Raw genomic sequence first — 23,243 nt, forward strand, 5'->3', positions numbered from 1 at the left:
CATGTGTTCCAGTAGTTTTGTGATTTATTCAGCCAGCATATATTAAGGAACCATCACGTACCCTACAAGCTACTTAACTCTGGGAGATGAGCTTCTGCCTTGAAGAAACTTCCAGTCAGATGTGGGAGACAAGAGACCCCTTTCCTTAGCCTGGGTGGTTTGAGTAACGGATGCGTTTAGATGAAGTCATGTAGTAGAGTACACCTCTTATGAAAGAAAAGATGGAGCTCAGAAACAAAAAAAATTAAAGGCACCCATGCAAACTGAAGTGCTCATGAGAACCTCTGACAAGGAAAGGACATACAGCCAGTTCTCCTGGGTTCCACATCTGAGGGTTCATATCCACTGATTCAACTAACCACAAATCAAAAATATTTGGATAAAAAATTCCAGAAAGATCCAAAAGGAGAAATATGTATTTGCTTTGCACCTGGCAGCTATTTACATAGTGTTTACATTGTATTTGGTATTATAAATAATCTAGAGATGGTTTAAAGTGCATGGGAGGATGTGTACAGGTTAGAGGCAAATACTACACCATTTTATATACGGAATTTGGGTATCATGAATTTCGGTATCTGCAGGGGTCCTATAACCAAATCTCCATGGATATCGAGAAACGACTATAATCTTTAAAATATTGTATTGATGTAATTATGTTCTGTAATTTAAAGCTTTGAAATATTACAGAAAATTGTTAGGTAAATAACTTATAAAAGGAATTCACACTATCCCCTCCTCTGGAAAGGTAGAACTTCATGGCTGGATTAAGATGAGTATGTAAATTATTCTCTTTCTTACTGAGTTTCAGCTTCAATAAGAAACACCTTACTAATATCACTAAGAATCATAGTTGGGAGAAATAATTCTTCCTAATGGAACTTGCAAACATGTTATTTATCTGGATACAAATATTTGCCAGAAAATTGGGTAGATGTTACTCTCTTTTCTCCAAATTTAGTAAATTGGAACTCTGTTCAATTAATCTTCAAAAAAATGTGATCACATAGGCAGAGATTTGATGAACAATGGAAATAAGACAGCAGCTATCCCTCTAGGGGGAAAAAAAATGCAAGAAAGGATGTTTCTCCCCTGTGTATCTCTACAAATCAAGCAAAAGTGCAGGGTTTAAGAGATGAGGAGAAAGCGTCCCTAGCAAGACTGGCGAGGTGGAAGACGTGCTGGAGCCAGTCCCAGGGAAAACAAGTGGTTGCAGGTTTAGTAGTTCACCTGGAAAGACACAGGAATGTTCTGAAACATTCTCAGGAATATAATAGGAGGAGACAGGCTGATGAAAGGCCAGGTCCCAGCTTAGGCAGAAAGTGTGGGAAAGGAGGAAATGTGGATACTTCCAGAAAAAAAAACCAAAACTCTTATTTTGAAACTAGTCAAAATACCTTGTTGCAGAAAGGAAAACAATTTTTGAGATTTACATAAATGGCCAAGAGTTAGGACTTGAGACCAAAAAAAAATTTTTTTTACAACACACAGGCTTGCAACAATATATACACTTTTATCTGAAAAGTATTACTAAATATGTCCTTTTAATGAAATAACAGGTTACAAGCCTGAAAATCCTTACAATGAAGTAAAAAATTAAAATAATGAGTAATATCTTCTTGACCCTATATTCATCTAGCATATCGTCAGAATTTGTAGTCTTTGCACTAGAATTTCTGGAAGACTATAGCATGCCACAAGCTTTGTTGTTGTTTGTTATTGTTTTAGTCGCTAACTCATGTCCAACTCTTTTGTGACCCTATGGACTGTAGCCCGCCAGGGTCCTCTGTCCATGGGATTTTCCAAGCAAGAATACTGGAGTGGGTTGCCATTTGCTTCTCCAGAGGAACTTCACAACCCAGGAATCAAACATGCATCTCCTGCATTTGCAGGCAAATTCTTTACTGCTGAGCCACCAGGGAAGCCCACAAGTTAGGAAACTATATTTCTGACTGATTCTTCAGAATATGTGAATACACATACATATGTACACTATAGCCATTTGGTGATGCGAAGATAAATGTATGAGGAAGAAAGATTCTAATGTGGTTCTGAATGGGTTTGGACTTTGGAAAACAATGAGCTTAGAATGGCAGGAAAGAGCTCCTCACAGACCTTTATTCATCATTAGGATCCCAGAATTTTAAACTTGGCACGAGCCTTAAAGATCATCTAGTCCAATTATTCCAAAATTGTGCTACAAAGAATTGCAAGAACTCAAGAATATACCTCAGTGATCTACCAACAAGGAAATGTTTGCCAAACAGCCATGCACTTTAAAAACCTCTAAAGCATTTTTAAAAAGCTTTTAAATTACCTAAGAAACATCTTCACTGCTTTTATTTTTATAAGATTTTAAGATTTAGTTTTTTTAAAAAAGAGTTCTTTCAGCTCAATAAATAAGGAAATTCTCAATTTTGCCCAACTGTCATTTGACAGGTCATAAAACTTAGACACCCCCACACACACACACACACACACACACACAAATAGCCTCCTCTGAGTCTCAGTACCGCTTAAGAGCATGTGAGTGTGCGTGCTCAGTCGCTTCAGTCATGTTCGACTCTTTGTGATCCCATGGACTGTAGCCCTCAGGCTCCTCTGGCCATGGGATTCTCCAGGCAAGAATATTGGAATGGGTTGCCATGCCCTCCTCCATGGGCTCTTCCCACCCCAGGGATCGAACTCACATCTCCTGCATTGCAGGCAGATTCTTTACCACTGAGCTACCAGGGAAGCCCCTAGTTAACAGCATTCAGTTCAGTTCAGTCACTCAGTCATGTCCGACTCTTTGCGACCCCATGAATCGCAGCACGCCAGGCCTCCCTGTCCATCACCACCTCCCTGAGTTCACTCAGACTCACGTCCATCGAGTCAGTGATGCCATCCAGCCATCTCATCCTCTGTCGTCCCCTTCTCCTCCTGCCCCCAATCCCTCTCAGCATCAGAGTCTTTTCCAATGAGTCAACTCTTTGCATGAGGTGGCATAGTTAGGACCATATCTTAGTTTGGGTTCTTAAATCAGATCCCAAGACACAGACTTGGTACAGGTCATTTCTTTGGGAAGGGATCCTCAAAAACAAAAGTGAGAGCACTGGGGAAATAAGACAAGGCAGGGAAAAACCCAATACAGATTGTGTGAGTGAATGGGTTACCTCTGTGGACAACCGGGGCTCAGTCTTGGTGGGGACACTCTTAGAAACCACAGAGACGTGTCTCTAAATGTTCCCACTATCGAATTAGAAGCATGGACATCTCTCCACCATCTCCCCACCCCATGGATTGAGGGTTGTTCATGGGAACCTTAACTCTCCTGCACCCCTGAGCAGCAGAGAGAGCTCCCAGGGCTCCAGTGAAAACTCTCAGGTGAGTCATGGAGAACAGGAGGTGCGAAGTACTCAGTGTGCTGGAAACTGTCCCGCACAGCGGCAGGAACCCAAGTGCGTCTAGGGAAAATGGCACAGCATCATCAGCATCTGCTGCTGACTCGAACCCAGGTCTTCTCATTTCCAAAGCCTTGCATCACTAATGTAACATGAAAGACATTTGTTTAAACTACAATCATTCTTACTCTCTTCATCAAGCACCCGTTTTCCGATGAACAATTTTCAGACACACAGTGACCAAAGCCATCCATGCTTTCCACGATGATGCCACACAATAAGCGCAACTTCACATGTACCTCAGTGTCAGATAAATTCTGTTCTGTTTCAGCTTCAGTCTGTTGAATGTTTCTCTGAAAGAGGGATCTGGGATTTCATCAAATGAAAGAGAATTAGGTGACAACAGGGATCCAGCCAGCATTTTTCTTCCAGTGGAATATGGTTCTGTGATAGAGCCAAGGCAGAGGAGTTCTGAGAGATTCCTCCAGGGTAAATGGAGCTGAAAAGCTCCAGTGTGAGCTGTGCGTGAGTTTAGCCCATGGGTCTAGCCCAAGACTGTAACAGAGAACCCGTCAGGAAACCACAGTCATCAGGGATGATAAAGTAAAAGGCAGGGTGACTAGATGAGAAGACCCTAATAGTGGGAATGACTCAGACAGCTGTCATTTACCTTTCTCACTTTATCTAAGATGCTGATTCTTTCACCGTGATCAGTGCTGATGTCCTGAAATATAAGCACATGCATATTTTTTAATCTTTCTCTCACCACAGTTTTACATCTTTTTCAGGATTTTGGAATTATGTGCACAATTGATAAACATTTTTGGAAATACTTATATTTTCAAATTTTTAGAGTTTGAAATAATAATTTTGGTTTCATTAAGTGGTCATGAATTTTTATTAGTAGTACTCCAATGCCACTTAAACATTTTAGAGGAATGAGGTTTATAGGATCCTTTTTCAATAACACAAATCACCTTAGGTTTATAGAAGATTCTTGTATTCTAATTAAACATGTATTTATGATACAAACTCTCATTCCCTTATATAAATTTATATTAGAATATCTGGATTAACCTGTGCACAGGTTATATAGCAAAGCCCATTATAGAGGCTACTATGAAGACAAATGGGCTTCCCTGATAGCTCAGTTGGTAAAGAATCTGCCTGCAATGCAGAAGACCCCAGTTCAATTCCTGGGCTGGGAAGATCGGCTGGAGAATGGATAGGCTACCCATTCCAGTATTCTTGGGCTTCCCTCGTGGTTCAGCTGGTAAAAAACCTGCATGTAATGCAGGAGACCTGGGTTTGATCCCTGGGCTGGGAAGATCCCCTAGAGGAGGAAAGGGCTACCCACTCCAGTATTCTGGCCTGGAGAATTCCATGGACTGTATAGTCCATGAGGTTGCAAAGAATCAGCCACGACTGAGCAACGTTCACTTCACTTCATGAAGACAAATGTTTATCTCAGACATTGTACTGTAAGCACCAGACATTTGCTGACTTTGAAGAACTCAGTGACATTTCAAACTCATATCAGTGTATGTAACATATTTATCAACAGCTTCAAAATACTGGAAAATATAATGCTAGACTTTATAATAGAGACAAAAATGGATCAGAAATAACACCTGTGCTCAAAGAATTTACAGCCTAGTAAAAGCAAAAGGACTTCATGTAAAACGTATTGCTTTATCACTGAGGCATTAATAATATTTTAAGAGTTCAAATATAAAACTGTGAAGTGGAATGAGTGGAAAAAGTGATAAAGCAAACAAACAAACAAGTAGGGAGCCCTGGGAACCTTGCTGCTACATTCAAAATTCTGTGCAGTTGTGAATTGCTAAATTGCTGAATTTGATTTGTTCTCTGAAAGACTGCTTGAGTCCCAGCCCTACTTGGCTTTGTACCCGTGACTTTCCATTTGCCCACCCCCCCCCCCCACAGCTTCATTTCTTTCTGTCTCCAGGCTTTTGTGATATATTAAGGCCTGAAGACTAGACCTGAGATTGGCCCAATTAATTTCAGGTTCACAATCCATACTAACTTACAAACACTCTCTTAAGGCAAGTCATAGAAAGTGCTTATCTAAGTTCAAAATGTTTTAAAGATAAAGAGGCACAGACTGTGCTCCAGTGGACTTTGGTGAGGTGCAGGGAGAAAACAAAATTTTCTGTTTTGTTGTAAGTACTACATGCCCACAGGAATATTTATTTTTACATTATTCTCCTGTGATTGATTTCTAAACCTGCAGGCATATCACTAGTATAAGCCCAAAAGTTTGCCAAAATATGGTCATGACATCTTGCTGTTACTACCTTGAATGGACAATGTATAAATACCTGCTACTCTGACACTTTGAGTTGCGATTCATGGGGTCGCAAAGAGTCGTACACGACTGAGAGACTGAACTGAACTGAACTGATGAAGAAATGTCTAACTTAAGGAAAACATCAATATTAAAAACGTACTTAAATTAGGATAGGAGTTACTGATTATAAAAACTATAGAGTAAGTTCCGTCAAAGAAAAACTCTTGAAGCCCAGGAACCTGATCTTTAACACATACACTTGTCTAATTAATTCAAGTGTTATACATTGCTTTCTTCCTTCATTTAAGTGTGATATACAAAATATTTAACAACTTATATGACACTGACACCAACCAGGCAAAAGTAAGCCCCATGAGTAAACTGGGTCCTGGGAGGGCCTTGTTTTGCTGGGTGTTACTTAATGGCTTAATCAAGGAGAGGCAGTGGCACCAGGGTGGGATGACATGAGCTAGATGGGTTGTGTTGGCAGGAAGTTCCTCGGGTGATTAGAGCAGCAGCTATTTGTAATTCTTTAAAAATTTTTACTTACAACATTGACACACTGGTATATACTAGCTAGACATAAGCCCAAGCTGTTTAAAATAAAGCAATATACATGGACAAATATAGTCATATTTTATGTTGAGAAACTTGATCCAGTGGATACCCAGAGATTAAAATGCGTTATGTATAACAGTACAGTTCTGCCATGTCCATATCTGCCAATTTTTCTACTTGCCACCCGTCTACAGTCTCAGTACACCACACCAAGCACAAAGTCCAGGATCATAACAGGACCAAGAAACAACCTAACAGGCCCCTCAGATAGTTCTCACTACATAACTACTGGATAAAGGAGTATAAACAAGGCCTTTCAAAGAGTTGACTAGGGATATTCGAGAGCAAAGAGTAGAAATTTAGAATCATTGCTGTCCAGCGTATGACTTAAGGAACAAAAATGTGTTGATATGTTTTTCTCTACTTATACATTTCTACTATTTCTTCAGGATTCTGTTCATCCCATCTCTATCCTTTTATAGTTTACAAAAACACTAAATCTGTTTTCCTCCCCTTCTGTTGCGTTGGCCTAAAAGTTTGTTTTCCTGTAACCGCTTATGGAAAAACCAGAACAAACTTCTTGGTCAACCCAATACTTCACCTGCTGACCAGTCATATCTCACAAAAACTTGGGATTTCTTGTGGTTTTCCCCACTCCTATACTCTTGGGAGAAAAGCAATAGATCCAAGGGATGGGAGGGGCTATCCTCCCACCTTCCACTCACCAATTATGGCCACGTATGTCCCTGCGTGCACAGGGAAGATGCTTAGCTGCTCAAATATGCGCTTGAAAAAAATGTAAACCATAAACATATTCAAAACCCAGATGATGTTCATGAAAAACACTGACCCTTTCTCTTTTGGTTTACTTTTTTTTTTTTTAATTTTATTTTATTTTTAAACTTTACATAATTGTATTAGTTTTGCCAAATATCAAAATGAATCTTTTATTACTCAGGGGATGGAATAAACAGCACATTTTCTTTATCTTCCCATTCATTCATGTCATAGGGATTTGAATTGTTTTCTTAACATTAGAGGCACCTGTGGATAAATTTAACAATTTTGTATTCTATGTTAATGGCAGAAAGAGAAGAACAACTTAAGAGCCTCTTGATGAAGGTGAAAAAGCTGGCTTAAAACTCAGCATTCAAAAAACTAAGATCATTCAAAAAACTAAGACCAGTCCCATTACTTCATGGCAAATAGATGGAAAATAAGTGGAAACAGTGAGAGATTTTATTTTCCTGGGCTGCAAAATCACTGCAGTTGGTGACTGCAGCCATGAAATTAAACGATGCACGCTCTTTAGAAGAAAAGCTATAACAAACCTAGACAGCATATTAAAAAGCAGAGACATCACTTTGCCCATAAAGGTCCATATAGTCAAAGCTATGGTTTTTCCAGTACAGATATGGATGTGAGAGTTGGACCTTAAAGAAGGGGAAGTGCTGAAGAATTGACACTTTCAAATTGTAGTGTTGGAGAAGACTCTTGAGAGTCTCTTGGACAGCAAGGAGATCAAACCAGTCAATCCTAAAGGAAATCAACCCTAAATATTCATTGGAAGGACTGATGCTAAAGCTGAAGCTCCAACACTTAGGCCATCTGATGCAAAGAGCTGACTCATTAGAAAAAACCCCCATGCTGGGAAAGATTGCAGACAGGAAGAGAAGGGGGCAACAGAAGATGAGATGGTTGTACGGCATCACTGACAGAATGGACATGAGTTTGAGCAAACTCCAGGAGATGGTGAAGGACGGGGAGACCTGGTGTGCTGCAGTCCATGGGGTTGCAAAGGGTCAGACACAACTTAGCAACTGAACAACAATTCTATGATGGATATATAGCAAAACAATAAATGGAGAAGATCCAAATGTGGTGCAAATAGTCACCTCAGACTCCTATCAATCACGGTGTATATCGTTAGAATCAGTGACAGTTTTCAGGTTTCTTTTTTTTTTTTTAAGCAATTCAGAAACATTGATGATTAACAGCTGTGTTTATCACAACTGATGGCATATACTAGCAATTCCATAAAACTCCATAAAATGACCATGCTACAGTGGTGGTGGTTTAGTCTCTAAAGTCGTGTCTGACTCTTGCGACCTCGTAGACTATAGCCCTCCAGCTTCCTAAGTCCATGGGATTCTCCAGGCTAGAATACTGGAGTGGGTTGCCATTTTCTTCCCCAGGGGATCTTCCCAAGCTAGGAATCGAACCCCAGTCTCCTGCATTGGAGGCAGATTCTTTACCAACTGAGCTACAAGGGAAGCCACCAGACCATGCTACAGAGCTATTATAAATCACAAGAACAAAACCTTCACCGACACATGCTCACAGGCACACACATGTGCATGCGCACACACGCACACACACACACACACACCCCATTTACATGCAGAGGGGCACAGTTGTAAATTCAGCTTAACTGATTTTTTGGCTACAGATCAAAAGACTGGGAAAGGCAACCCAAACAAAATATATTCAAATGGACCATATCTTCCTCCAAAATGCTAAAACAGTTAGGATTCTCTTTTCTCATTCCTGTGTGTGGTTCTCTGGTACCTTATCATGACCCAGTTATAATACCAGAGGGAAGAAGTAGTCAGGGAAAGCAAGGAGGTGATGAAAACTATAAAAAGGCTTTGTAGAATTACCAATATCTAGTGTGATCATAGTAGGGAACAGGGTCAGGACACCCTCCCAGATTTAAGAACTCTGTCTACTACAGAAGTAGCTCTCTTCTGTTGCTTATAAAAATGAGGACAACAATGCCTGCCGTGTTACAGCCTAATGGCCTAAGTTTGCAGTCGGCGTAACATGCAAATACTGCCCTTGGTGTTCCCAAAGTGTCTGGAGACTGGATGATTTGCATTGACAGTGCCTGAACTGTTTTCAGTTTTGTTTTCTCAAACTCTCCACTGTCTACAGACTTAACAAGTTACTGACATATTGTCAAAGTTACAACAACAGAACATTAATCGTTTCAAGGAGTTTTGAAGCCAGGACAGTTCTTGTCTGCTTGGAGAGACAGAGCAGTGGCCACGAGTTGTAGCCCTGGACAGTTAACCTAGTCTGTGCCCTTGGGTGGGAGCATGCAGCTTTGCTACCCGTAATGGACACAGAGGGACACCATCACTCCCGCATTCACTTTTTGGTGGTCTCATCACAAAGATTTTCATTTCTCACCTTTCCTCCTCTTCTGCCTGGTTATTCTGCGCTGGGGTTATCTGCTGCGTCTAACTCACTGCCAGTTATTATGAACTGATGTACATATTACCATCTCTCCGGCTGTGGACTAACTAAATTACCATGCGTGTGGAGTAGAGTCTTTGCTGAGTATGCGGACCCTCTAGAAGAGAAATTCTATGTACAAGAGCTCATCAGGGGCTTAACCTGGCTGACACCATGATACGGTTGTGTGAAATGTGTTCTTCCTCTGTACAGTTTCACCAGGCAATGAGAGTTCCTTACTGAGCCTTCAGTACCTCTGGTCAGAGGCTGGATGGTCCAAACTGTGAAAGGGATGCCTCTTGCTAAAAGAGAAACCATTTTCTAATAGTCATCTCTCCTCGCAAGTTACCTGTTACCACTCCTACATTATCCACTTACTAGGCCAAATGAGCATACTGAAATAAAACTAATCGCAGCTAACCTCAAAAATCGGTAGAAGGTGAGGCACTGACGGTTTCTTCTGTGTTAGAGACCTTGTATCTGATCAGCCCAGAGTGTGGCCGGGAGAGATGGGTAGGGAGGTAGCAGTGCAACGCACTGTGTTAAACAGACTCCTCTCCAAACTCTGCAATGGCCAATTTGGTCCAAACTACGGTGTGAAGTGTGGATAATAAAAACAGGAAACCTGGGACTTGCAGTTGAACGAATCTCTGTAAAATAGTCATAGCCTTAGGAAACCATAGAAAGCAAAGCCACTTCACCATGTTATTTATTCTAACATCTTCCAGATAAAAGGAAAGAGTGAAGGGGGAAAGGGAGAAACAAGGATGGGAAAGCCATTTGGGCAAAATTTTTAAAGGCTCTTTGTGTTTAAATACCTGAATTCCCTGCAAAGCCTTTCTCAGAATCCTTGCTATCTTTGGGCTCTCCTTGCCACAGAACTAAAAAGTCATAACTATTGCTTTGCTATATGTCATTTCTTGCACACATTATGTAAACATTATCTGTTTTGATAACTAAAGAGTTTGGTACTTTTTATCCTGAATAATATCTTAACAGATTGCTTGCAGTAACCATTATCTTCAATAAGAGTGGAAAATCATTTGGGTTGGAAAAATGATCATTTGTAGAAATGTATATAGTGAATAGACCATGCTAAATCTAATACACTTCTGTTTTCCTATTAATATCCATATAATCCCTGAAGAGTTTTCTTTTCTGAATGATTTCTTATTTCAGTCTGAACAATCTTATAGTATGGAAAAGACTCTGATGCTGGGAGGGATTGGGGGCAGGAGGAGAAGGGGTCGACAGAGGATGAGATGGCTGGATGGCATCACTGACTCCATGGACGTGAGTCTGAGTGGACGCCGGGAGTTGGTGATGGACAGGGAGGCCTGGCGTGCTGCGATTCATGGGGTCGCAAAGAGTCGGACACGACTGAGCGACTGAACTGAACTGATACTATGTAAGGTCCACAAGGACAGGGGTGTTTTTTTCCCTGGCAAAGTCCATAGTACAAAAGTACTGCATAAAAACCCAAAGAAATGAGAGAAAAGTAGCCCAAAATAAAACTTTACACAATATAGTGTTTCATTTCTTCACAAGCTTCAAACTAACCCTTTCATTGCTAAATTAAACCAGGGCATTTTAGTCCCAGTCACTAATTAAAACCAAGTGGCAAAAACAGTACAGTGGTTTTACCCATTCATTATGAACCCACTTAAAATTCAATGAAATGTAAACAGAAAATACTGTGGTAGTGAGACCACAGGCCCTCAGTGTGACCTTTTCAACTCACCTGGCTTTCATCCTGATATTATTAGAACTACTTAATACAAGGATGCATTAACTGAATATGACTTACCTAAATCTTAGTCAGCTGAGAGACTGAAAACATTTTCTACAGTACCATGTTTTTGTTTTCTGGATCTATAGCATGAGAGGTGGATTAAGAAATACCTGTATGCAAACATGTATGATTTACCTCCCTGAGGGTGTAAAACAATTCAATTTGCAAATTTTGGCCACTGATTACAATCTGGAGATGGCAGAGGGAGCAACATTTGAAGCCGACATCTTCCATCTTTAGGACTTGCTTTTGTACTCTTCAGTTTCCCTTTGCTTTCTAAATAATTCTCCAGGACAAGACTTTCCAACACCAGGTTGGCAGAGAATACAGACTGAATTTTTCAGAACTTTGGTTGCAGTTCATTCCCAAGAGCTCCCCAACAACTATTTTAGAGAGACTGAAAATGTAACTTGGATATTACCTGAATGACATCACAGTACATTTTCTTATTCCTTAAAAGCGCACTGCCAGAAATTTAGGCAGCACTGTCTGAGGCTGCTGATCCCTGTGCCCCTCCACAGGCAGCCATGCCAAGTGGCTTCCATGAAGCGACACAGGGAACCACCTGAAAACTGGCATTATTCAGCCTTGTGCTTGCATGGGTAGCGAAGTGCAGGAATGGGTAATGTAACAATGGAATGGGCTGAGAGTTTCTTCAGCCATCTGTTCTGCATGTGTTCAGCAGATCGTCACTATATTGGACCTTAAATTTGTGCAGATAACCTCCAGAGAGAGAGAGGGTCTAAAATAACTCAGAGCAAAGACTAGCCTTAGTATAAGAGACAGTAGATAATTGTCTGTCTCGCCATGTTGTAAAAATCAATTCTGCAACTGACCGCTTTGCGTGTGCAGCTCGAAGGTTTACGGTGGTTCGTCTGGATTTGTGGCTCTGTGTGACTCTTATCTCAAGCCACATCAGGTTTAAGAGGATAAAGAGACTGATGTTTAATTCTTTAATTTTGTTAATGTTTACTAAGGTTCTTCATTCTTTTTGTAATAAGAACTAGACTTTTATTTCATCTGCTTCTATGATAAGTGAGCCTTTGAGTAGTTCGACAAAAACGTATCTTTACCTTCTTGGCCATGCTTCAAAAAAAAGGTATACACTCATCACCTAAAAATGCACTACGAATGAGACCCAGAACTGGCTACTTCTTCACGGTGCCGGGATATCCGACCTCCTGACTTTCATCATGGACTTGGCTCTCCCAGGCTAAAGGAAGATCAAAAGCGTTACTCAAAGAGCAAGGATACAGGGAAGACTCCACTAAAGACGGGGTAAAAAGTGATGACTGAATGGCAACCCCGAGAGACGACACCTCAGACTTCAAAAGGTCTCTGGGAGAAGAGAAAAATGAGTGTGTTTCTGAAGAAATCAATTTCTAATTCCAGAAGGATTTTTAGAAAAGGACGCAAGGAAGTACAACAGAAGTAAACACAGCAGGCCAGAACTCCGCTCCTGTATCTTCTCGAGTGAAAGCTGTACAAACTCAGATTATGAAAACTTAGACTATCAGTGCATTTTTACAGAATGATAGGATTAAGGACAAGACAAAATGAAATTAATGATACTATCCATGACTTCCAGAGGAAGATATGCTTGGAGCTGGCTTCAGAAAGCTCCCAAGTGCATCAGTTGACAGCACGAATCAGGCAGGAAGATAAAACAGATTGGGAGATGCTTCCCACAGTCCATTGCGCTTGCCCATCCTTGCAACTCATCACACTTAACTGAAGCTGTTTAAAATCTGGCCACCCGCAAAACCATAAACCCTGTAAGGTCAAATACCATGACTATGTTATTTAATTATATAGCCCTACTTAGCAAAACACCTCCACTAATATTGCTTGAATACATGGGGATATAAACATTTCTTATGATATAAAAGCCTTTAGTACAGCAAATTTGTAAAGCCTTTTCCTGGCGGGTTACACCCTCTAGACCCTACTTAACAGCAGTGTCCTCCCCCACCATCACCTGACAGAAATGCGGCCCAGAGTCTCTCTCTCTGAATGGTCTGGCCCCCAGACCTGAAACGAAAGCTGCCTTACCCAGTGAGTGCTGATATCCTCCACCTACGAAACTACCCAGCTTAGCACTTAAATAGTTCATCGGTTATCTGTACCTTACCTAAAGTAAACTACTCATCTATGTCCTCTTTCCATAATGGTTTCCCTTTCCTTCCATTTAACTTCCCTAGATATTTCATGATGATCATGATGATGATTATAATGATATGCAGGTACTTTTCTAAGAATTTTGTATATATCACCTTATTGAAACCTTGTAACAGTGCTATGGAGCACATAGTGTTATTATTCTCAGGTTAAGATGAAGAAACTGAGACACAGAAGGTTTAAGTAATCTGCCCATGTGCACTGCTAGGAGGAAGTGAGCACCACTTGGATTTGAACCCAGGTATCCTGGCTCCAATGTTAACTCTCTTCAACACTATGATCTGTCTCTCTCCTATACTTCTTAATGTGTGTCTACTACTAACACAGTACTGTGCCAATACACAAGGGAGTCTAAGACCAGGTAGGAATAGACCTTATCATTAAGATGTTCAGTATCAGGAGAAAAGAAACGTGAATAAGCAAAACACATTGTATAAATTCATGAACAACTTCTATGGTAATAATAAGGATCAGAACCAAAATTATCGCCTATAACTCTTGCAGAAATTTTCTCAGTCTCATAGTAAATAGGAACTGGAATTTGATAAAAGTTTGTGACATACCCATCAGATAACACATCCAACCCCTAAACTTCCTTAAAGGCCACTTCAAGACTTTCTATTCTGAAAACCTACTGGTGACTAACCCCACTCCCACCATAGTCTTTATGTTATCCTGAAATTTCTGTGCATTCACAGAATCACATTTTAGATGGTTAATACATGGAAGTTCAGTTCAGTTGTTCAGTCATATCCAACTCTTTGCGATCCTATCGACTGCAAAACGCCAAGCTTCTCTGTCCATCACCAATTTCAAGAGCTTACTCAAACTCATGTCCATCAGGTCAGTGATGCCATCCAACTATCTCATCCTCTGTCGTCCCCTCTCCTTCTGCCTTCAATCTTTCCCAACATCAGTATCTTTTCTAGTGACTCAGTTCTTTGCCTCAGGGGGCCAAATTATTGGAGTTTCAGCTTCAGCATCAGTCCTTCCAATGAATACTCAGGACTGATTTCCTTTAGGATAGACTGGTTGGATATCCTTGCAGTCCAAGGGACTCTCCAGAGTCTTCTCCAACACCACAGTTCAAAGGAATCAATTCTTTGGTGCTCAGCTTTCTTTATACTCCAACTCTCACCATACCTGACTACTGGAAAAATCATAGCTTTGACTAGACGGACCTTTGTTGGTAAAGTCATGTCTTTGCCTTTTAATGTGCTGTCTAGGTTGGTCATAGCTTTTCTTCCAAGGAGCAAGCATCTTTTAATTTCATGGCTGCACTCACCATCTGCAGTAATTTTGCAGCCCCCAAAAATAAAGTCTCTCACTGTTTCCATTGTTTCCCCATCTATTTGCCAGGAAGTGATGGGACCAGATGCCATGATCTTCATTTTCTGAATGTTGAGTTGTAAGCCAACATTTTCACTCTCTTCTTTCACTTTCATCAAGAGGCTCTTTAGTTCTTCTTCACTTTCTGCCATAAGGGTGGTGTCATCTGCATATCTGAGGTTATTGATATTTCTCCTGGCAATCTGGATTCCAGTTTGTGCTTCATCCAGCCCAGCATTTTGCATGATGTACTCTGCATATAAGTTAAATAAACAGGGTGACAACATACAGCCTTGATGTATTCCTTTTCCTATTTGGAACCAGTCTGTTGTTCCATGTCAAGTTCTAACCGTTGCTTCTTGACATGCATACAGATTTCTCACGAGGCAGTTCATGCGGTCTGCTATTCCCATCTCTTTCAGAATTTTCCACAGTTTGTTTTGATCCACACAGTCAAAGGAGTTGGGACAGTCAATAAAGCAGAAGTAGATGTTTTTCTGGAAATCCCTTGCTTTTTCAATGATCCAACAGATGTTGGCAATTTGATCTCTTGTTCCTCTGCCTTTTCTAAATCCAGCTTGAACATCTGGAATTTCACAGTTCATGTACTGTTGAAACCTGGCTTGGAGAATTTTGAGAATTACTTTGCTAGCAGGTGAGGTGAGTGCAATTGTGTAGTAGTTTGAACATTTGGCATTATCTTTTGGGGACTGGAATGAAAACTGACCTTTTGCAGTCCTGTGGCCACTGCTGAGTTTGCTGGCATATTGAGTGCAGCACTTTCACAGCATCATCTTTTAGGATTTGAAATAGCTCAACTGGAATTCCATCACCTCCACTAGCTTTGTTCATAGTTATGTTTCCTAAGGCCTACTTGACTTCACATTCCAGGATGTCTGGCTCTAGGTGAATGATCACACCATCATGCTTATCTGGGTCATTAAGATCTTTTTCATTTGGTTCTTCTGTGTATTCTTGCCACCTCTTCTTAATATCTTCTGCTTCTGTTAGGTCCATACCATTTCTGTCCTTTATTGTGCCCATCTTTGCACAGGATGAAAGGTTCCCTTGGTATCTCTAATTTTTTTAAAGAGATCTCCAGTCTTTCCCATTCTATTGTTTTCCTCTATTTCTTTGTAGTGATCACTGAGGAAGGCTTTCATATCTCTCCTTGCTATTCTTTGGAACTCTGCATTAAAGTGGGTATATCTTTCCTCTTCTCCTTTGCCTTTAGCTTCTCTTCTTTTCTCAGCTATTCATAAGGCCTCCTCAGACAACCATTTTGCCTTTTTGCATTTCTTTTTCTTGGGGATGGTCTTGATCACTGCCTCCTGTACAATGTCATGAACCTCTGTCCATAGTTCTTCAGGTACTCTATCAGATCTAATCCCTTGAATCTATTTCTGACTTCCACTGTATAATAATAGATTTGATTTAGGTCATACCTGAATGGTCTGGTGGTTTTCCCTACTTTGTTCAATTTAAGTCTGAATTTGGCAAAAAGGAGTTCATGATCTGAGCCACAGTCAGCTCCTGGTCTTGTTTTTGCTGACTGTCTAGAGCTTTTCCATCTTTGGCTGCAAAGAATATAATCAATCTAGTTTTGGCATTGACCATCTGGTGATGTCCGTGTGTAGAGTCTTCTCTTGTGTTGTTGGAAGAGGCTCTTTGCTATGACCAGTAAGTTCTCTTGGCAAAACTGTTATTCTTTCACCTGCTTCATTTTGTACTCCAAGGCCAAATTTGCCTGTTATTCCTGTTATTCCAGGTATCTTGTGACTTCCTATTTTTGCATTCCAGTCCCTTATAATGAAAAGGACATCTTTTTTGGGGTGTTAGTTCTTGAAGGTCTTGTAGGTCTTCAGAGAACCGTTCAACTTCAGCTTCTTCAGCATTACTGATCAGGACACAGACTTAGATTCTGTGATACTGAATGGTTTGCCTTGGAAATGAACAGAGATCATTCTGTAGTTTTGAGATTGCATCCAAGTACTGCATTTTGGACTCTTGTTGATTATGAGGGCTACTCCATTTCTTCAAAGGGATTCTTGCCCACAGTAGTAGATATAATGGTCATCTGAGTTAAATTCACCCATTCCAGTCCACTTTAGTTCACTGATTCCTAAAATGTTCACTTTTGCCATTTCCTCTTTGACCACTTCCAATTTGCCTTGATTCATGGACCCAACATTCCAGGTTCCTATGCAATTTTGCTCTTTACAGCATTGGACTTTACTTCCATCACCAGTCACATCCACAACTGGGTGTTGTTTTTGCTTTGGCAGATGGGGAAACAGTGGAAACAGTGGCTGACTTTATTTTTCTGGGCTCCAAAATCACTGCAGATGGTGATTGCAGCCAAGGATGCTTGCTCCTTGGAAGGAAAGTCATGACCAACCTAGACAATATATTAAAAAGCAGAGACATTATTTCACCAACAAAGGTCTGTCTAGTCGAGGCTATGGTTTTCCCAGTGGTCATGTATGGATGTGAGAGTTGGACTATAAGGAAAGCTGACTGCTGAAGAATTGATGCTTTTGAACTGTGGTGTTGGAGAAGACTCTTGAGAGTCCCTTGGACTGCAAGGAGATCCAACCAGTCCATCCTAAAGGAGGTCAGTCCTGGATGTTCACTGAAAGGACTGATGCTGACACTGAAACTCCAATACTTAGGCCACCTGACATAAAGAGCTGACTCATTTGAAAAGACCCTGATGCTGGGAAAGATTGAGGGCAGGAGGAGAAGGGGACAACAGAGGATGAGATGGTTGTATGGCATCACCGACTCAATGGACATGGGTTTGGGTAGACTCCGGGAGTTGGTGATGGATGGGAGGCCTGGCGTGCTACGGTTCATGGGGTCGCAAAGAGTCAGACACGACTGAGTGACTGAACTGTAATGAACTGAACATCTCTTCATTCTTTCTGGAGTTATTTCTCTGCTGATCTCCAGTAGCATATTGGGCACCTACCGACCTGTGGAGTTCATCTTTCAGTATCCTATCTTTTTGCCTTTTCATACTGCTCATGGGGTTCTCAAGGCAAGAATAATGAAGTGGTTTGCCATTCCCTTCTCCAGTGGACCATGTTTTGTCAGAACTCTTCACCATTACCCGTCCATTTTTGGTGGCCCTACACAACATGGCTCATAGTTTCATTGAGTTAGACAAGGCTGTGGTCCATGTGATCAGTTTGGTTAGTTTTCTGTGATTGTGGTTTTCATTCTGTCTGCCCTCTAATGGGTAAGGATAAGAGGCTTATGGAAGTTTCCTGTTGGAAGAGACTGACTGAGGGGGAAACCGGGTCTTGTTCTGATGGGCAGGGCCATGCTCAGTAAATCTCTAGTCTAGTTTTTTGTTGATGGGCTGTGTCCCCTCCCTTTGTTTGACCTGAGGCCAAATTATGGTGGAGGTAATGAAGATAATGGGACCTCAAAAAGTCCCATGCATGTACTGCTGCACTCTGTGCCCCTGATCCTGCAGCAGGCCATCGCCAACCCATGCTTCTCCCAGAGACTCCTGGACATTCGTAGGCAAGCTGGGGCAGTCTCCTGTGGGGTCACTGCTCCTTTCTCCTGGGTCCTGGCATGCACAAGATTTTGTTTGTGCCCTCCAAGAGTCTGTTTCCCCAGTTTTGTGTAAGTTCTGGTGGCTCTATGGTGGTGTTAATGGTGACCTCCTCCAAGAGGGTTTATGCCATACCCAGGTCTGCTGCACCCAGAGCCCCTGCCCCTGTGGCAGGCCACTGATGACCCTTAACTCTGCAGGAGACACTCAAACACAGTTCTGGCTCAGTCTCTGTGGGGTCTCTGGGTCCTGGTGTGCAAGGTTCATTTGAGCCCTCTGAGCATCTCTGGCAGGTATGGGGTTTGACTCTAAATGAAATTTCGCCCCTTCTTCCATCTTGCTGGGGCTTATCCTTTGCCATTGGATGTGAGGTATCTTATTTTGGTGGGATCCAACATTCTCCTGTCGATGGTTGTTCAGCAGTGAGTTGTAATTTTGGAGTTCTTGCAAGAGAAGATGAGTGCACTCTGCCATCTTAGTCAGATGAAAGTTATATCACCCTAAAAAATCATAAACTTTACAGAAGTACTGACTAGAAAACCATCTCTTAAAGTTCTTATAATTCTTACTTGAGTGCAAAACAGACATACATATCCACTGAATAAATGTTGAATGACTAACAACAAATGAACAGAGGGATGATGGATCAGATCAGATCAGATCAGTCGCTCAGTCATGTCCAACTCTTTGCGATCCCATGAATTGCAGCACGCCAGGCCTCCCTGTCCATCACTAACTCCTGGAGTTCACCCAGACTCACGTCCATCGAGTCAGTAATGCCATCCAGCCATCTCATCCTCTGTTGTCCCCTTCTCCTCTTGCCCCCAATCCCTCCCGGCATCAGAGTCTTTTCCAATGAGTCAACTCTTCGCATGAGGTGGCCAAAGTACTGGAGTTTCAGCTTTAGCATCAGGATACACTTCTCTATTTAATATTTTTATTTCTAAGTAAATGACATGGAACTTAAGGAGCAAGTGAGAGAAAGAGAGAATCTGTGATGACAGCACATTGGCCCCTGGAATTATTAAAATGTTTAATCAGATAGAAGATTTGGGGCCCCTAAATAAAGGCCAGGAGCATAGGTAATCAGCACAGTCTTAGCAGCAGGAGAAAACTAAATCAAACCAAACCCCACTTCATTCTCCCATCCCCATGCCCATACACACTTGCACAGTTGGAAGCAAGAGGCAATTTACTGGCACCCAGTACAAGTCCTTTCTGGAAGTGATTACTGTCACAAATCCACTTTTAGTCAAAGGTGTTAAAAAATGAGATGGAGACCATCCAATTCTTACTTACTTTTTGTGAGGAACTGTTAAAGAGTGATACAAGTGGATAGAAAAGAAGGTGGGAAGGGAAAGAGACAGAATAGACTACAGGAGACCAAATAAAAAGTTCAAAGTGGAAAGCAAAAGTAACACTTCATCATTCCCAATTTCCTCTTGGGCTCTGTTGACTAACTGGAGTTTCATCATTACCTGATGAGAGGACAGCTTTGAAGAGCTCAGAGGATTCCTTTAAAGTCTTTGGATCTCATCTCAAGTTGAAGGATGCACAAGTGAAGCTCCCAACCATCTTGATGTGTTTACAAGGTTCTACTAAACCTGTCCTAATGAAAATATCAGCTGACCTTGAATGTTTACCAGATCTCAGTAAGCATATATTGGAAATTCAGAAGAAATACACTATAGCCAAAAGAGACTACACAAAAGACAGAAGCCAGAGTCTTATGAACTGTTCCTTCTTTGAAGCCCTTTCTAAAAAGAAGGAAGTCAAGGGCATCTCTGTCTACTCTTACCAATATACACTTAACTATGTAGAGTCAAAGTAAAAAATATGAGTGTTCTGTGGAGAATAAGCCCCTCTCCACTGTGAATGCTATTAAGTGTAGAGTCTTCAGTTAAGCAGATAAACTAAGCCCACTCATTCTCAGATTCTTCATCATTCTTATCTCTGCAGAAAAGACCCCCTGGAACTTCCTACTGTTCTCCCAGGTTAATTTGCCTCATCTCATCCTTCAAATTTCCCAGAGGCATCTTTGTAGCAGAAACTCCCAGTGAGTTTATAAATTATCTTTCCCTTAACCTGACACCTAAACCTCAGGCATTTTTATTTAATTACCTAGTAGACATTCATTTTGTTTTTCATTTGAATCTCAAGCCTAACATAATGAAAAAGAAATCCTCACTCTCATTGGCCCCTGGCAACTCATTTCTTTAGAAACTTCTGCAGCTCAGTAAGTGGCAGCATGCATGCGTGCCCAGGTGCTCAGTCGTGTCTGACTCTTTGTGACCCCATGGACTGTAGCCCACTAGGCTCCTCTGTCCATGGGATTTCCCGGCAAGAATACTGGAGTGGGTTGCCATTTCCATCTCCAGGGGATCTTCCTGACCCAGGGATCAAACCCAAGTCCCTGCGGATCCTGCAATGGCAGGCAAATTCTTTACCACTGAGCTACCTGGGAAGTCCTGTTGTTCAGTTGCTCGGTTGTGTCCGACTCTTATGACAGCAACGTTCATCAATTTGATCTTCCCATTTTCTCCGTCTTCTTTAAAGTAAATGTCCCCACCATCAAAATTTTAGGGAGTATAAGGTTGCTCAGCAGGAGAATTGATCTATCTGCTTCCTTGGCACAAAGGAAGAGAGTCCATGTGACTATGTCTAGACTAATGGAAATGAGCAGAACTGATATGGGTACAACCTCCAAGTGACCTTTAAAATGCAAAGTCACTTATCCTGCATTCCTTTTTTCCTACATCCTGTGGGCTGGAATATAGATATGCTGGTAAGAATCTGTCTGTAGTATTCTTTGCTGAAAAATACTTCATAACACATAATGGTCACTCAAAGCTTTTTTTAAATGAAAGAAAGAGGAACACAGAGTAAGACAGCTATACATTCTCTTGCACAGATAGTTATTAGATATCTGTTATAAATAATTTAATATTACTGCTAAGAAGAGTTCTACAAAAATTTTAAGAAAAAAGACAGTGTATTCATATATAATGCCAAAAAGTCATCACTGAGATTATAATAATTATGAAAGATCTGAGAAAGAATAAGTAGGCACTTTATGTAATGAGCTATGTCTAGAAGCCACACAAAGATGTGATCTGTGCCCAAGCTCAAGAATAAGGCACTGTAGAGGCAGGAAGGTGCTATCAACGAGAATCCCTGTTTAAAACTCAACAAAATCTACAAAAAAGTAGAGATGAAACTAGCAACTTTTTCAGGACAGTGTATATTATTGGCTCAAGTAAGTTGCCCAGGAGGCTTCCCTGTTGGCTCAGCTGGTAAAGAATCCACCTACAATAAAGGAGACCCGGGTTTGATTCCTGAGTCAGGAAAATCCTCTGGAGAAGGGATAGGCTACCTACTCCAGGATTCTTGCCTGGAGAATTCCATGAAAAAGGTGCCTGACAGGCTACAGTCCATGGTGTTGGAAAGAGTCGAACACAACAGAGTGACTTTCACTTTCAAGTTGTCCAGAGTAACAAAGTTAAGCTAGAGAATTTTACTTTGGTTAAATCTTCTTAAGGAAAAGGGCAATGTATTATGTCACCTAACTACAATGTTAGGAGAAAATGTTCAGACTTCAGGCAGAGCTGGAACCAAATGTTAAGATGATGTCACTGGGGATCTTTTGTTTCTCTTTTTCTTTTTTTTACTTTTTATTTTGATCTAAAATTATACTTACAAAAGACTTAGTAATTTAGATTAACAGAGAGTTCCTGTACACCCTTTCCTTACTCAATTGCCCTTTGGTTAACATCTTGCATAACAGTAGTACAATTATCAAAGCCAGAAATCGACCTTGGTACAACAGTTCTACTGACTAAATTATAGACCTTTTTCAAATTTCACTAGATTTTTTCACTAATTTTTTTTTTTTCTCCTGTTCCATTATCCTACTGGGATCCCATGGTGCATTCATCTGTTATGCCTTTAGTCTCCTCTGATCAATAATAGTTCCTCAGTTTTCCATGTCTCTCATGATGTTGATATTTTTGAAGATTATTGGCTAGTTATTTGGTAGAATGTTTCTGAGTTTGGGTTCCTCTGATTTTTCTTCCTCTTAATTGGAGTAAGTTTCTGTATTTTTGAAAAGAATATCACAGAAATTATGCTCTTGCCTTCTCAAGGAATCATATCAAAGGATGAACAGCTTAATAGTCTCTCACTACTGGTGATTTTAATCTTGATCAATTGGGTAAATGGTGTCTCCTGGATTTCTCTATCTTGGAGTTACTATATTTCTCTTTGGAGGTAATAAATACCTTGGAGCAAATCATTTAGACTATGTAAGTTCTGTGTCTTCCACAAATTTTGTGCATTAATTTTAGTGAGATGCAAAATTTCAAGTACAAAAAGAATATTCTTTTACTAGTATACATGAAAAATCACAATCTAAAATTTACTGAAAAAATGTGTATTAAGAAAAGTATATTATACCAAAGTAACATTTAAAAATTATGGTAGTGTTTAACTATTGCTTTTGCTTCAAACGCTTAATACTAGTAGTTCTTATACTTTTCTAGGCCATGGAACCTCTGGAGTAATTGATGAAAGACAGAAATCACTCTAATCCTCAAAAAATGCAAATAGGAATATGTCGACAATGTTGGGAATTCATAAACCACCAAACCTCATCCGTAAATACCTGAGGAGTCTTTAGGCTAAGCACCTCTTTCTTTTTTAAAAAAACTTTATTTATTTTTAATTGGAGGATATTTGTTTTATAATATTGTGTTAGCTTCTGCCATACATCAACATGAGTCAATCATAGGTATAGATATGTCTCCTCTGTCTTAAACCTCCCTCCCACCTCTCACCCCATCCCATCCCTCTAAGTTGTTAATAGCCCCAGGTGAAGCTTCCTGCATCATACAG

General features: G+C 40.7%; 1 protein-coding gene across 5 annotated transcripts in view; it reads right to left on the reverse strand.

Moving 5' to 3' along the window:
- DKK2 (dickkopf Wnt signaling pathway inhibitor 2) overlaps window positions 1-23,243 on the reverse strand; it is a 605,998-nt gene that overhangs the window by 282,163 nt on the left and 300,592 nt on the right. For 3 of the 5 annotated variants that reach the window (XM_086406961.1, XM_086406964.1, XM_086406963.1), the window contains one exon: window positions 4,054-4,107. The exons of the other annotated variants lie outside the window; for them this stretch is intronic. The gene's annotated coding sequence lies outside the window, so the exon portion shown is untranslated. The remainder of the gene's footprint in view (window positions 1-4,053; window positions 4,108-23,243) is intronic. 5 annotated transcript variants of the gene reach the window in all.

The sequence above is a fragment of the Bos grunniens genome, chromosome 6, assembly GCF_055505025.1.
Source record: "Bos grunniens cultivar Pamir isolate PY7600 chromosome 6, Bosgru_T2T1.0, whole genome shotgun sequence".
Taxonomy (NCBI): Eukaryota; Metazoa; Chordata; class Mammalia; order Artiodactyla; family Bovidae; genus Bos; species Bos grunniens.